This window comes from Coffea arabica, chromosome 2c (assembly GCF_036785885.1).
Source record: "Coffea arabica cultivar ET-39 chromosome 2c, Coffea Arabica ET-39 HiFi, whole genome shotgun sequence".
NCBI lineage: Eukaryota > Viridiplantae > Streptophyta > Magnoliopsida > Gentianales > Rubiaceae > Coffea > Coffea arabica.
Genome location: NC_092312.1, coordinates 27132815 through 27147678, shown reverse-complemented (window position 1 = coordinate 27147678; position 14864 = coordinate 27132815). Strand labels below are relative to the sequence as shown.

At 34.0% G+C, this 14864-nt stretch overlaps 1 long non-coding RNA gene and 1 other non-coding gene across 2 annotated transcripts; one reads left to right on the top strand and one right to left on the bottom strand.

Annotated features, from left to right (window-relative positions):
- The first annotated feature begins 3666 nt into the window (after positions 1-3666).
- TRNAS-GCU (transfer RNA serine (anticodon GCU)) lies at positions 3667-3748 on the top strand. The gene has a single exon. It is a non-coding gene; the product is annotated as a tRNA-Ser (tRNA).
- Positions 3749-3932: 184 nt separating this feature from the next.
- On the bottom strand, positions 3933-13705 carry LOC140035894 (uncharacterized). The gene is made up of 3 exons (XR_011839795.1): positions 13608-13705; positions 12909-13043; positions 3933-4128 (listed from the first exon to the last, which is right to left on the bottom strand). It is a non-coding gene; the product is annotated as an uncharacterized lncRNA (long non-coding RNA).
- Positions 13706-14864: the final 1159 nt, after the last annotated feature.

Below are 14864 nucleotides of genomic sequence, written 5' to 3'. Positions count from 1 at the left end.
TTTTGATAGATGGAGGCCATCATGACCAATTCTGAAAATGACCTTAGAATACAATGTTCCCAAAGCCATTCAGGTGAAAATCGATCATATCCATTGGTCCATCAACTTGAAAATTAATGTGAAATCCTTTCATGAATTTCAATTTTCATCCCCAGATAAAATCTTTTTCTCTGGTTGCAAAAGGTCTATGATTGGGACATGTGACGGTTGATTTTAGACAATGAAACCTTCTCTGCGGCCACAATTTGCAAGGCATCCGTCTTAAATCTTTTTTATTTTAAAAGGTGCATGTAAGTATAAATTAATTATGAAGTACCTAGAATTTTATTGTTGCATAATTTGTTTCAATAACATTTGCACATTGATCGGACTAGAATTAATTGGAGATTTTCCCCAACCAAAACCCATAATGCTCAAAAATCAAAGCAAAATTAATTGGTTCTTTGCACTGTTTCCCCCATATCCAAAATCCGCTCATCCCACTGAGCTGCTGCTATTCATCAGGTCTGAAGCCTTGTCGATGTTTCAATTCAACTGTTAGAATCAAACGTAGAAAAATTAACAGGTCGGATTGAGATCTCGTATTACAACATATTTTGACTTCGTTGATCATCAAGTGGCAAAGACATAATGCATGTTTTAGGCGTGCATAGGAAAGAAGATACACTTGATGATTCCCATTACTCAACTATGAATTTTGCTGATATTTCTTGCTTTTGAAGAGATAGAGCGGTGGATTGATATGCAAGATAAAGCATAAGGGGTCATGATTGAAAATAATTTAAGGGGCACTGCTTTTGCTTTTATAGGAAGACATAATGAGTTCAAATTTGGAGTACCAATCTATAGACCTAGATTCCTATTGTTGAACATGTTGAGTACCATGTTTTAGCACCGAACACATTAGGTAAATCTATGTATTAGGGATTTCGGAGAGTAGGATGAATTTTGAATTAAATTCAATATTTCATCTTTTTTTTTTTTTTTGTCAACTAGGAGCCAGGAACGTTCAAAATCTGGAGCACAGCCCAGACAAAGAATGTGCTAATTTTACATGTTGCTGTATTTTTACAGGGCTTGTTTTCCACCAGTTAAATGCTTATGCAGAGGTTGTCTAAAATGTCGCTTGTAAATCATGTAGTATATTTTATAGTCACGTGATGTAAGAAAAGTGATCACGAGTCACGTCTACATGATTTTTTTTTTTATATATAAAACAGAAATCAATATTATTAATAAACGAGTCATATTTATATGATAGTGCAAGAGAGCTTATGTATTATTGCATATATAATATGATTTATAAATGGAATGTTTATAAATTTGCTTAACAGTAAAAGAAAAAAGAAAAAAGAAAAAGGAATTGAATCAAGAATAGTATACTCCACTTCTTTTTCATGCTTTTCTTCATTATTAGGTGAAAACAAACCAAAAAAGGAACAAATGAAGCCAAAATTAAAATTGTATCAATGATTCCCCAAAAATAACTTGCCCTGTGTGTTTTCTCACGTGGGCCAATTGAATGGAAGATTTATTTGGTTCAAAAGGTGGTGTGCATAATGAAATCAATCGTCAATCAAGGTCTCACCTCATTCACTTATTTTGTGGCAGCTTGATAATACGCAATAGATTTAGATACTTTGGAATGTCTTCATAAATTGAGATACGTACCCCATGCTCTATTGAAAACAAATGTATTTACTCCTATAGAAAATTAAAAATTTTTTTAAAAAATATTTGTTAGCAATATAGTTTTTTTTCACTCATAAAAATTTATATATATATATATATATATATGACCAAGGCCCATGCGATGGCTTGATATCCCAAACTGAGGGTGTTAACATTCATCTCTAGAAGTAAATTTTCTTATTTCGTCTATACATTTGAGCACAATAGTCTAACTTTTTTTTTTCTTTATTTAAAAAAAAAGATTTTAATTTACCTCAAGAGGGTGTAATTAGTATTTTCTGGTGGTCTCTGGTTTTTTGCAGTCTATCTTTAAGTTCTTCTTCAATTAAATCAGTCGAAAATCAAGCATTGGAACTTCTACATGATCAGACTGCAACGCGATTGGAGCACTGCATAGTATAGCATCCTCTCTACATGGGTGCATATACATCACTACAGACACTCATATTCTTCAAATTAGAGGGCAAACTTTGGGTAATTTATTTCTATCGATTAATAATTCAAAATTTTGTGAAGAAATCCTCTTGACAATAAAACATTTAACCCCACAAATATCTACGTGGTTTTTCCATTACACCGTACAAATTATATGGCATCATGCATTTTGTCCAAGGTAGACAAGACATGCTCTTTGAATTATTAATCAACGGTTGAGGAATTAAACTTCCTGCTCTAAAAATGAATGTGAATGACAAAATTCACGATTAATAAACCAGATAAATAAAAATGATGAATTGATGATATGTAGAAAATGTCATATGGGGCATGCCATACAGAATTCAAGAGATGCGAAGAAAACCGCCCAATAGTATGGTTGGCAATAGGGCGGGTTTGGGCACTCCCTGCCCCCGTCCTGCCCCGCTATCCCCGTGGATGCCCCGAATTGTCTTGCTACTATTTTTATTTTTCATGTCATTTTTTTTAATATATGTATAACACTAATAATAGATTTACTAATCATTTTTTCAAATTTCACATCAAAAAATTTAACATGAGATAAAGTATAAAAATTATTTTTGACCATGTGATGTGAATCCGCTTCTCTATGTCTGATGTTACATGAATTCTAAATGAATTATCATTATTTTTATAAACAACATGACATAGCAAAAGAAAAAAGGTAAACTAACATAACAAAATTATCATTTTACCACAAAAAATTATAGAAAAATGTTATTTGCATTTCATTGTTTTGGAATTTGCACTCCTACCATTCATTTTATCATATAGTCTAATAAATAAATAAAAATCATATAATTAAAATAATAATGGAAGTGTAATTAACAAAAATGGGAGTACAAATAACATTTTTCAAAATTTTATTATATTATCACAAGAAAATATCATAATATTCATTTCATATTACACACACACACACACACACATATATAACTATATTATATTATGTATTTTATATTATATATATATATTAAATTAAGGCGGATGATGGGATGGGGCCTGCATTTGCCCCCAACCTCATTGAACTTTCGCAGGCACTCGTTCCAATTACCATCCATATCCAATAGCATGTGTCACACTGAACTTAACTACTGAATATCCCTGCAATTAACTATGGAAAAATTGCATTGAATAATATACTATTTCTTATGGGTTGGGCTACCAACTTTTAGATGGTTTTCCCAAATAGTGCTATCAATGTCAACAAATGACAATTCCATAGAAATTTGGTAATGCACTTAAAACCAAAAGTTTCTACTCCTGCAAGTCCCTTCACATACAAATCCATGGAAAAAGTCATCATGACTTGGGCCTGAAATTCAAGAGCCCTTTAACGTGATATTCAGGGCATATTATATGATTCGAACTTCAACTTGATCTACAATAACCATTTGGAAAAGATTCAAAAATTCAGAAACATCTAATTTCTAAAGTAAATACTAATCTCATTCATCATCTGTTCCAACTTGTGGAATATTCCATAAGATAGAAAATAGTTCCCCCCACCTCGAACCAGTCGCTTTGGCCGAGTGGTTAAGGCGTGTGCCTGCTAAGTACATGGGGTTTCCCCGCGAGAGTTCGAATCTCTCAGGCGACGGTTAGTTTTGTTAATTGCATCCTGGACCGCATATACACTTCCCTTCTCCAGGCTTTTCGTTTTTGGCTCATTTTTAGGGTCCCAGATTACTTTTCAGGAACCATTCGTTACTAACAGATGGTGTTTGGAGGCAGAGCTGAAACTAAGAGCCACTTGGATTATCTTAACAAGTTGAAAGATTGCAATAGCATCCCGAAAATGTACCTAACATCTTTGAAGAAAACCAAGAGGGGGAAATTCCATTTTCTCTCAGGGGAAGCCAGAACAGCATTATCTGCCATGCCAAAGCTATAGATCTACCACTTGGCTGATTCTTGCCGGGGAGTAGACAGCAATCCTATTGCAGGCTGTGCAACAGTGCCAACCAAACTATTATGTGGCTGCCAGAAATTATAGATACACAGTTTTAGATTATTAGACAGCAGAATCGATGTAGAACCAGTTACTGAATCTTTCAGCTTTAGAAGTGGTTAAGCATCAACTCTATTTGTTAAAGTGACTTGCCTAAATTCACAGTGGAGTGAAAACAGAAAGCACGAACTAGTAAGGTAAACAAATTGCAGCTTTTGGCAGACACGCCAAGCTTAACAATCAGCCACAAGAACTTGCAAGTTAATCTACCAAATGGCGAAAGGAATGCGAGTCTAGTTGATACAAAATGGAGGAATTCAGGCGCTGGGATGGTGACAAAATTGTGTCAATTTATAGCTTATTGCTCTAGAGCTAACTGTTTGAACCTCCACTGGTTGTGGAAGACATGTAATGTCATGGCAGCTTTACCAAAGCTATATGTAATTTTACACGTACGTTGGAATTACTAACACTGATATCAGTAACAAGAAAAAAAGAAAATGTCTCTTCAAATTCAGAGCTAGCATGAGAAAGAATATACAACATCTCAAGCATAACATTCCAAATCTTGACTGAAATCAGCTGGTTGCTAACCTAATCAATCATAGTATTATAAAGTGTGCGATTCGTATTAAACATGTTTCAATGATAGTCATCGGTAGATTTCAGTTATGAACAAAAGTTAGATGAGCAGTATCACTTCTTTCAGATGTGTCTAAAAGTTAGGCCAAAAATCAGCTGATTTTTCAGTCCAGTTTTCCAGCAGGAATAGGCAGGCACTCGTGGCATCATCTAAGGACAGTTTTCTCCCAAGAAAATGGGAAGATGCAGAGAACAATACCAGGGGCGCATCAAGCGCCGAAATATACTGCATTTAGCGATCTATATTAGTGCGTGAAGCAAGATGAAGTAGTCAGCAGTTTGTTAAAATTTAACAGAGCACATGAACATGGAAATGTATAAACCTTCCTCAGGTACTGATCCCCTGATATTACTGCCTAGCTATAGACAAAACCTATCTATCCATCCTGTGAAATCAGTATTTTTAAAGCACTTTCCCTATCAAAACAAACCGACGATTCATGGAAAGTTGGAAAATTGCATACATTTTCACCAATAATGCTTCATAAAATTCATATGGACCCTCACATAATCAACAGGTATGCCACGAAATCCCCAATAAAAAATGCATGAATGAGCAGTGCCACAAAGATGAAGAATAAAAGGGAATCACGGGGAAACTTCCGACAGTACACAAGCAAATCTGTATTCAAAGACCAGCCGTAAATCAGCCGTACTTTTTCCACAACAAATGTTAGGTCCTAGTCAAAAATGTTGACCATTTTTTAGACTTTAGTCTATGACTCAGCATTAAAGTGATGTCTCCAAGAAAACATTAAACAAATTAAAGAACAAAAGATACCTTAAATTCCATCAGCTCCACACAATCTTTTCTTAATCATCTACTCAAAGAGTTCTTAACTGCTGTCAAAACACAACATTAGACAATAATAGAGGGAACCTTCTTCCAGCTATAGAGATATCACCGAATCTGGATCATGCCTGTCTAGTTAAGCTACTGCAAAAATGTAAAGAATGTGGCCAGGGGAAGACATCATAGGACTAGAGAAAAACAAATTGAGAGGTCCAAAGACTTTTCTGAAGTTAAATTAAGAGGTGGCCTAATCCCTTTTCGCCACGAATACACGTAGTACTTCTTGGGTTTAACGTTCAGGCGATTGTTGTTCTTCAGATCTACTTAACATTTACTCAACTGTTGTTGCTCTCTCTTGCTTCTAAAAAATGTGAATCCAATGCAGAACTTTGTTTATTGGGATCTTTTTTTCTCAAGAAAAAAAAACAGAAACACAAAAACCAAATCTATAATCTTGATTTGCATGATGAGTGCAAATATTAGGTAAAGATTCATGCACTTAGTCGGTTATCATCTGTGGTAGGATATCTTGGTTAGACTACATTTTACATGCGATGTCTATATGATTAGAGATACTAATTCTGAGTGGTGCATGGACAAACAACTATATCACCATCCCATCGACATTGGACTGGATATAGGCATTGCTTTGGATCTCATGCAACCGCCTTTGCTTCTTAGAAACTTGGAAAATTTGCTTATGATTGTAAATTTGGTGGCAGCAGTCATTGTACAATTACCAATTCCACTGCATTTCCACCGACCACGAAAAAAAAAAAAAGAAAAGCTTGTCACGTAATTGCTAAAGTTGCCAGAATAATTCAAAATCTTGAAATTCATGAGTTAGGCCAGTAGGGATGATCATCCCTACCTAGAAGCCTTGATCACTTCAGGAAATTAGGAGGCCTACAATAATCCACAGTCTGCACATTGCAACTGTGATATGTTTCTTAGCTTAGCCTTTGTGCAAAAATATACTTGACTCTGCTAAAGCTTTGTACTTCTATTTCTTGGAGCTACTCTTTTTTAGTTATTGGTAAAACGAATAAACAAAAATCTACTGTAGTTCTGTACTTATGTTTTTTAGACAGAAAATAAAATAACACACAATTGAAAACAGATACACCTGAACTGGATCTTAACAATGGCAGATCTTGTCACTTTTTTTTACCTCCAATTTGACTTTATATTGTGAAAGATCCTTGTACAAACTCAACTTCAAGGAGAGAAAAACTGAGTAATTTTCTAGTGAAAGTGACCTCGTTTGGAAAACCAATCTATATTCGGAAAATGCAAAAACAATCAGCAGTAGTTTGTTGTTTTCTTTAATGTGAAGATATCAGACGGTTTTCTTAGCGTCAAAATTTTGTTGCATGTCATTTTCTTTTCCAATTTGAAGAAGAAAAGGGACACAAGAATCAACTACACATATTCTCAGCACAATAAACTATAGAGAAACGACAACAATTCCACCAAACCTTCTCATATATATATAACCATTCAATCTCTTTCCCAGTCCACTTGGTGTGCTGTTTTAGAACAAGACAAAGGAAATGGTGGTAATTCACTCATTTGAGTGGTTACCCTATGCTTAATTGTCAAGTTTTTAAGCACTTTTAAAAGTTTGAGATGCAGATGGGAATATTTCAGAGATCAATAAAATAATGATCATGAAATAGTGGCACGATTTTGTAGGTCAGTCCGTACATTCGCCTTCTTCAAGTATAATGCCATCTTTGACTTCTCCTTTTAAATAGGCACATCAAAAAATTCTGCTTAACATTTGATTCAATCCAGTGTGACACATTCACACACAGTGAATGCGCAGACAGGCACCAAAGATGAAAAATATGTTCTGGTTTAATATATACATATGTAGACATTAAATGTTCACGTTACCAACACAAATTTTTTTTTTGGATTGTAAAATCTGCATATCACATGAAAAAATCATTGAATCCGGAAGACAAGATGCAACTAAGGGAGACAAAGCACATGCAAGATTAAAATTCTAAATCATCAAGAATTGCATAATTCTCTTAATCATCGTTTGACATCGAAAAGCTACTATTAAATTAGAGACATTAGGTCAAGTTTCTGTACAGCAAAGACGTTCTAATTAAATGCTAGTACTTTGTTTCGAGGAAAGGCCATGTAGTAGAAGAAATAGGTGATCATTGGCCAATGAAAGACAAGTTTATAATGAAAGAAAAGTTTGCAGCATTCATGTTAGTGTTGATGTTTGATCCTCAAGTTATCAAAAGGCCCCAAATTTTACCCCCGTTGCTTACCAATATAGTAAATGAAATAAACAAATACAAAACCAAGAAACCAGCTCGATCTTCAATTTGAGATTCTTAAGGACTAATTAATGTTAGTGCATATTTTTGAAAAGAAGGTAAGTTGTGTACATGAGCATTGAGGCGATAAGGGACGAAAATCTAGGCTAAAGGAGTCTCAAATGCAAGGGCTTTGAAATAAAATTTGAGATGATTATGGACTATGAAGCATCCGAAATCAAAAGTAAAGGTATGATCGATTGAGAATTTATAATCACACTAAGGATTAGAAAGTGAAATTAGACCTTTTGATTATTGGATGGAAAGTGAAATTAGACCTTTTGGATGATAATTTACCAGTCAACACCTGCACATACTTCTAGATTTGAACATGCAAAGGATGATTACAACTTAGTTGGCAATTCTAATGTTACCGGTCCTAATAAACACCTTCCCCGGACACAAATGACATAAATGATTCATCTGAAAAATTCTCCTTAGGGTTGGAAAATGATTCATAAATAGGAGAAATGTACTCTCTCTCAAGCTTGTCCTTAATAATCTAAGATAAACCAGTTATGAAGAGAATAGAGGACACCACCACACCTATGCAGTTTAAGAGGTGGGAGATCAAATTTACAATGGTAGATATATGGGAGGGTATTTTTAGGATTTTACTAAATTTATGAAGAGAATAAATGTACATAAATTCACATTAGAGAAGGGTCCAATAGGGGCTTCAAAAACCATCTACTTGGGACATTTTGGGATATGAACACGACTAATGTTTATATTGGACTTGGAGGTGGCAACTCCCTTTTCATCCCTTTACAAGGGGAAGAAATTTGGCCCGAAAACGCAGATTAATTATCAAGGGACAGACAGACCTTTCTAGATTGAGGCTTCCCTTTTGCCCACTTCGACACGTCTTCTCCTTATATATATATATGTATATAGAGGAAACCGAAAATGATTGAAAGAAAACGGAAGGTGACATTTTACAAAGGGCTAGGACTAGTTGTGGCTCTGAGATTTGAGACTATACAGTCAAAGGTGCAAGTATAGAATTAAATTTGCATGCCTTGAGAAATCATTTTGGAGTCTTCTTATAAGCTGCATTTCAGAAGTTGAACAGATGAAACGGAACCTAAATAGTTCTGAAACGACAGATGAAAAAATGCATTGTGACAGCATGCCACAACTTTATTGTTGATGAAGAAATGTCGGATGAGATATTGGGAGATAAACATATTGTTGGTGGACATGAGATAAGCTGAAAAATAATTGATTTTCTAAAAATCAGGAAAACGAAAGTTTTGCATTTTTCTGGTTGTGAGTATTGGACTCCTTGTCAGCACTTTATTCGGTCTGTTTTTCTGACAAAAGTTTAGGTTTACCTTAAAAAAAAAAAAAAAGTTTAAACGGACGGAGTACTCTATCTTTTGCTAGTTAATTTTGACAAGCAAAATGGAGTAATATTCTTGGATAGAATACAGGATGTGTTTGGCAGTCATGTTTTTAGGGGTGCTTTAAATATATATATATATATATATACACATATACATATATATATATATATATATATATATATTAATTTGACTAAAATACCCAAAAAATACTCAAACAAAAGAAAAGAAAAACAAAAATACACACCTACCATCGCCACCTCCTCTCTTCCCCTGACGACCACCCCTCTCTTCCCCTTTCTCCCACCTTGTCCTCCTTCCTCCCACCCGTCACACCCTCCTTTCCCCTCCTTCCCCCTACCTCCTCCCTCTCTTTTTCTTTTCATTTCCGTACCCCTACTCGTCCCCGCTCCTTCCTTCGTGGGATGAAAGAAAGTTTTACCAAAATATTTAAAAAAAATACTATAAATGCTTTGAAAATACTAAATATTTTTTATAAAATAATTCAGTGTAGGAAGTTTTAAACAAATACTTTGAAAACTATTTACACGGTTCACAAGTTCACTTAAACTTTGTGTTCCTTGAGTAGAAAAGTGTTGCTTTCACCTTTTATCAAAGGAGGTAAAACTTAGGTAGCCTCCTTCCAAGTGGACCTAACAAGAAGCTGGTGCACCTGTTTTGTCCTTCGAAGACGGTCGTCGATATATTTCCATACACATGTCACTTTCAAGTAGGAGTGTGCAAAATCGAAAAATTTTAATTTATTGATCAAATTTAAAATTTTTGAAATCAGTAAATCAGAAATTGGAATGGAATTCGGGTTTCCAATTTCGAAATATACAAATTTGGTTCTAATTCGATAATTTTGGTAATGGGGTTTTTCAAATCAGAAATTTCGATTTCGAATTCACAATTTGAAATCGGTGTGAAATTGGAAATCGAATACCAATTTCGATTTCAAATTCATTTATATATATGTATATTAATATATGTAATATAAAATTTATATTATATAATAATACATCTAACTAATAATTATATTGTTTAACAATACAATAATAACTCTTATGAAGTTAGTTTTATATTATGTTATAATCATAAACATATATTATACAAAGTTAGCATTTAGTTTAGCAAAACTTATATATAATTATAATAAAAAATTAGAAATACAAAACAAAACTCCAAAAGAAAGAAAAAGGGTTCTTGAATTCGCTACGAATTCGAATTTGGAATTAGTGAATTCGAAATCGAATTCGATCGGAATTTTTTATGTCAAAATTTCAAAAAAATTCAAATTTAAAGTTCTGAATTATCGATTTCGATGCACACCCCTAATTCGAAGACACCTCAAATGCCATAAATCTAATCAAATACTTCGACAATATTGTCTCAAATTCCAACTTTGGTTCCATATGTTACTCAAATCGGTTTTTGATGTTTTACCTTCAATATTATTTCGTTAGGTCATTTTACAAGATTTTAATCAGTCCATATCTTATAGTAGATTAATTATAAACCCATAAAACACCACATTTGACAAATAAAACTGCAAATATGCATGTTAGACAAGCAATGAGAGGAAATGACAGAAGACATGGAACAGAAAGGGGAAAAAAAAGGAATGATGGTAGATGCAAACTAATAAGCACCGATCTAGTGGGCTGGTGGATGACGGATGGTCAATCAAATCATGCTGGCATTCGAATCCGTTCCCAAACAGTGTATGAAATTAAAGAATAAATATAAAAGAATTTGAGAATGAGTAGAGCCTTTCACCCAACAAGAATTTGATGAATGCTTACATACATATATTTTCACATTTCATAACTGAATATTGTGATTTTGATTTTTATTCAAGTTCAATTTGTCAGGCGGGAATTGCTTGGTTGAACTAGAGGACTCAGGCAGCTGATTTGCAGCAGCTGCATCATCAGCACCGATTTTCATCAACGTTACCACGACAATGAAACTGCATCCACCCTTCCCCTTATTTTAACGTTTTACATCGTTGCCTTGATGTTATTGTCGGAGTTATTATTATTGCTTTGGTTGTATTTTGTGGTCAATGTAATGTAGGTGCAAAACAATGAGACAATGCTACAAACTTTTTTTTTTTTTTTTTTTTCTTCTTGGTGAGACAATGCTACAAACCTGTTAAAATGACAAATATGCATCTAACAACCGAACAAGATAGAGGCTTCAACACTCATTCAAAGGGTCCAAGTGAAAAATTAGTGTGGGTTGTAAAGGCTAAAAAGTACACAAAATAATACTAATAAAAAATTGCACAAAATACCATAGGAAGACTAGAAGTTGAAAAGTAAGCAAATGTGTACGTGTGTTGTAAAGGCCACAAATTGCATAATATAACAATAAAAGCAAAATGCCACGTTTCTGCGCATTCTTGTAAGTACTTTTAAACGGTTTTCATGAAGGAAAAGTGTGTGTTATTAAGTTTCACGAAGTTAGAAGCTATTTCAAATAAATGCACCATAAATAAAATGACAAATAGAAAACTGCATTGCAAGATTCTTATTTACTAACCAGAAAAAAAAAAATTGCATTTCAAGTCTTTTCAATTTGACAGCATGCCACAAATAGGTTTGAAGAAGAAATGTTGGATAAGATTTTGAGAAAATTCGGGAAAATGAAAGCAAAATCGGACTAAATTATCTATCCTAATAATTTCAAAAAGAAAAAAATGGAAAAAATATTTTTGGAAATACAATACAAGTTCAACTGAAACCTTGTACAAGTTGAAAAGTAAAATTTCCTTTTTTTTTTTTTTTCAATCAAAGAGGGTAAAAATTCAGCTAGTTTTCTAAATTATTGATCTGAAGGCCTTCCAACTGGACCTAACAAGTGAAAAAAAAAAAATAAAAGGACCTAAAATAAAGAACTGGTCCACTCGTTATCTCCTTCTATAAGACATGCCGCTGTCCTCGCCATGTTCCATACATATGTCAGTCAGAAGACACCTGAAGTGCTTCCAATTTATCAACAAAAAGCCGTACAATCTTTTTCATGTTAGCTCAAATCAAATAATCCGACTGTGCGAGTTCAAACTTTGGTTCATATGTCACTGAAATTGGTTTTTTGATGTTCCATAATCTTGATACAAGCTCACAAAATGGCTCACAAACTTTAGTTTTGTACTTCAAGTTCATGTTTTCAATCTTGAATCAAGAATTATTTGATCGAACTAGTTAGACGACTCAGATTCAGCACCCACTATCATAGAAGCTATCATGCACTATCGTGGAAATGCATGAACCCTTCTTCTAAATTTTAACGTTTTACATCCACCTTAATAGTATTGTTATTTTGACCATGTTATGAAAAAAATCTACCTTAATGTATGGTAGAGGTGTAAAACACTAAGCAGGCCAGACATGCAATGCTACAAACTTGTGTGCACGATAAACTAGCATCCAACAACCAATCAAGATAAGAGGCTTCAGCACTCAATTCAGCCAGCTTCATCTACTTTACTTTTTAGAAGTGAAACTGATGAATAATGGTCCGAGTAGTAGATTAGGATGAGTTGTAAAGGTTACAAAGTACACAGAATTGCACTAATAAAAAACTGCACAGGGTATACTATAGTAAGACAGAAAGTTAAAAGACAAGAAAATATGTGTTGTAAAGGCCAAAAATAAGAACAATACTAAAATTAAAATGCTCACCTTTTAATATGCAAAATGAGGGTGGTGCTAAAGTGGAGCTCCTGCCTGGCTTCTCACTTGCAGACCTTGGAGACTTGGGCTCAAGACTTGGCTCTTCCCGCCTTCCAAATTAACACTTAAGACTGTTTTTTCTGGCTGGGAGAGGAAGAAAGATCAAATGTTATTTATAGACAGAAAATAAACTGTTATTTTCTCCAAAAATATTGATGCAATATATGGAGAAATTTGGAGAAAATAGTTTTGGCATTCGTCTTCCTTTTGCCTACGTGTGGCTGCTTCTGCCACGTTTCCTGCATGGGCATTCCATAACGTACCGCTTGGCTTGTGAACAAATGACGTAAAACTCTGCTAATCTTTTTAGTACTTTTTCCGTTTTTCATGAATGAAAAGTTTGCTATACAACCATATTGCTTTGTTTTGGTTAGGAGAAATGTAAAATTATGAAGCCATTATTCAGTCACCAAGTATGTGATCCAGCTAGAAACTGTTGCAATAAAAAGTGGTAGAGAAGTAAAGACAGAAGCCATTGTGCTAGATTTACTTTAGATGATGGGAATGGTAAGAAAGACAATGCAAAGAAGAAAAAAGGAAGGCAATTCATATACATGAATTCTTCAATGACCCTTGGATAAAGGGAAGAATAGGTTTTGAAGAGAGAAATCAAGGGAGCTTATAACTGAGAAATTGTTGGTTACTTACCTTTGGAAATTTGGTCTAGAGCAAAGCAGAGCTTACAAGCTTTCCACCACCAACTCCTCTCTTTTTCAGTAGCTTCATGCACAAAAGCAGGACTCAACCTAACTTGGGCGTATAAGAATAAATTCTTGAACCCTTTATACTTGTTAAAAACTCTGTGGCCGTAAAGTCAGAGCCAATCACGCAATTTTTTCCATTCTTAATTTTAAGGTTATATCTAGTGCGATTCGACATCATGAATGGATGCATCACGTACGAAAGAGCCAAAAAAAAAAAAAAAAAAAGAAAGAAGAGCAACGTGTCGAGCGGATGTATTAGTGTGACAACAATTTACGTGAAAGATCTTCTAAATTACGTAATAAAAACAGTAGGATATATCAATATTACATTATTCATGCACTGCAGTGGAGAAGAGCTGAAGAGGTATCTTATAACTATACTCAGACAAATACAAAATATGAGTGCAGGCATTTGATAAGCTGTTTTGCCTATTACTTTATCTACGCCATACGTAATTGTCCTAATTCCTATTCCATGAACAAAAAGAAGTGCATCCTCTTGTTTGTTTCAACCGTTTTTTCTTTTCTTTTTTTTTTTTCAAAAGAATTGTCCTAATGCCCATTGTTCAAAGTTCTTTTTTGCATTCCTTTTTCTTTAGCCTGAAACAAGCCAGAATTAAAACGCTCACCTGAAACATAAAGTTCTCAAAACATTTTTTTTTATTGAAGGTGTTAATGTCTGTGTTATGTCCACATTCATTGTATTAATTTTAAATAATTGATTGGAGATTAATGATATCTTCAAATTGTATAAATGACTTTCAATAGATCAATTTTCTATTTTTACATATTTTGTACACCTATAAATATAGATTTTCGGTACTTTTATGCTAGAACACCATTTTATTAATACACACTGTTTCTTCTCATTTTTTGATCATCATTCTGACATGGTATTAGAGCTTTTAATCCCTTAACGGGTCATCGGTATTCCGTAGTTTGACAATGTTAATTATTCGGATTCCTATCATGGGCGTTCCTTTTCTTTTCTTCTTTTTTTTTTTTTTTTTAAAGTGCTTTCACATCATCCCGTGAGTGTTATTTTTCATGCCGTGAGAGTTATTTTTCATGCCATAAGTGCTATCACCTCATCCCGTGAGGGTTATCTTTCATGCCCTCTTTTGTAGATGCGGCTTTTGCTCCTATTATAGGTTTACACATCTTCATAGTGATTCATCTTTTAGGTATTTATTTCATTTTA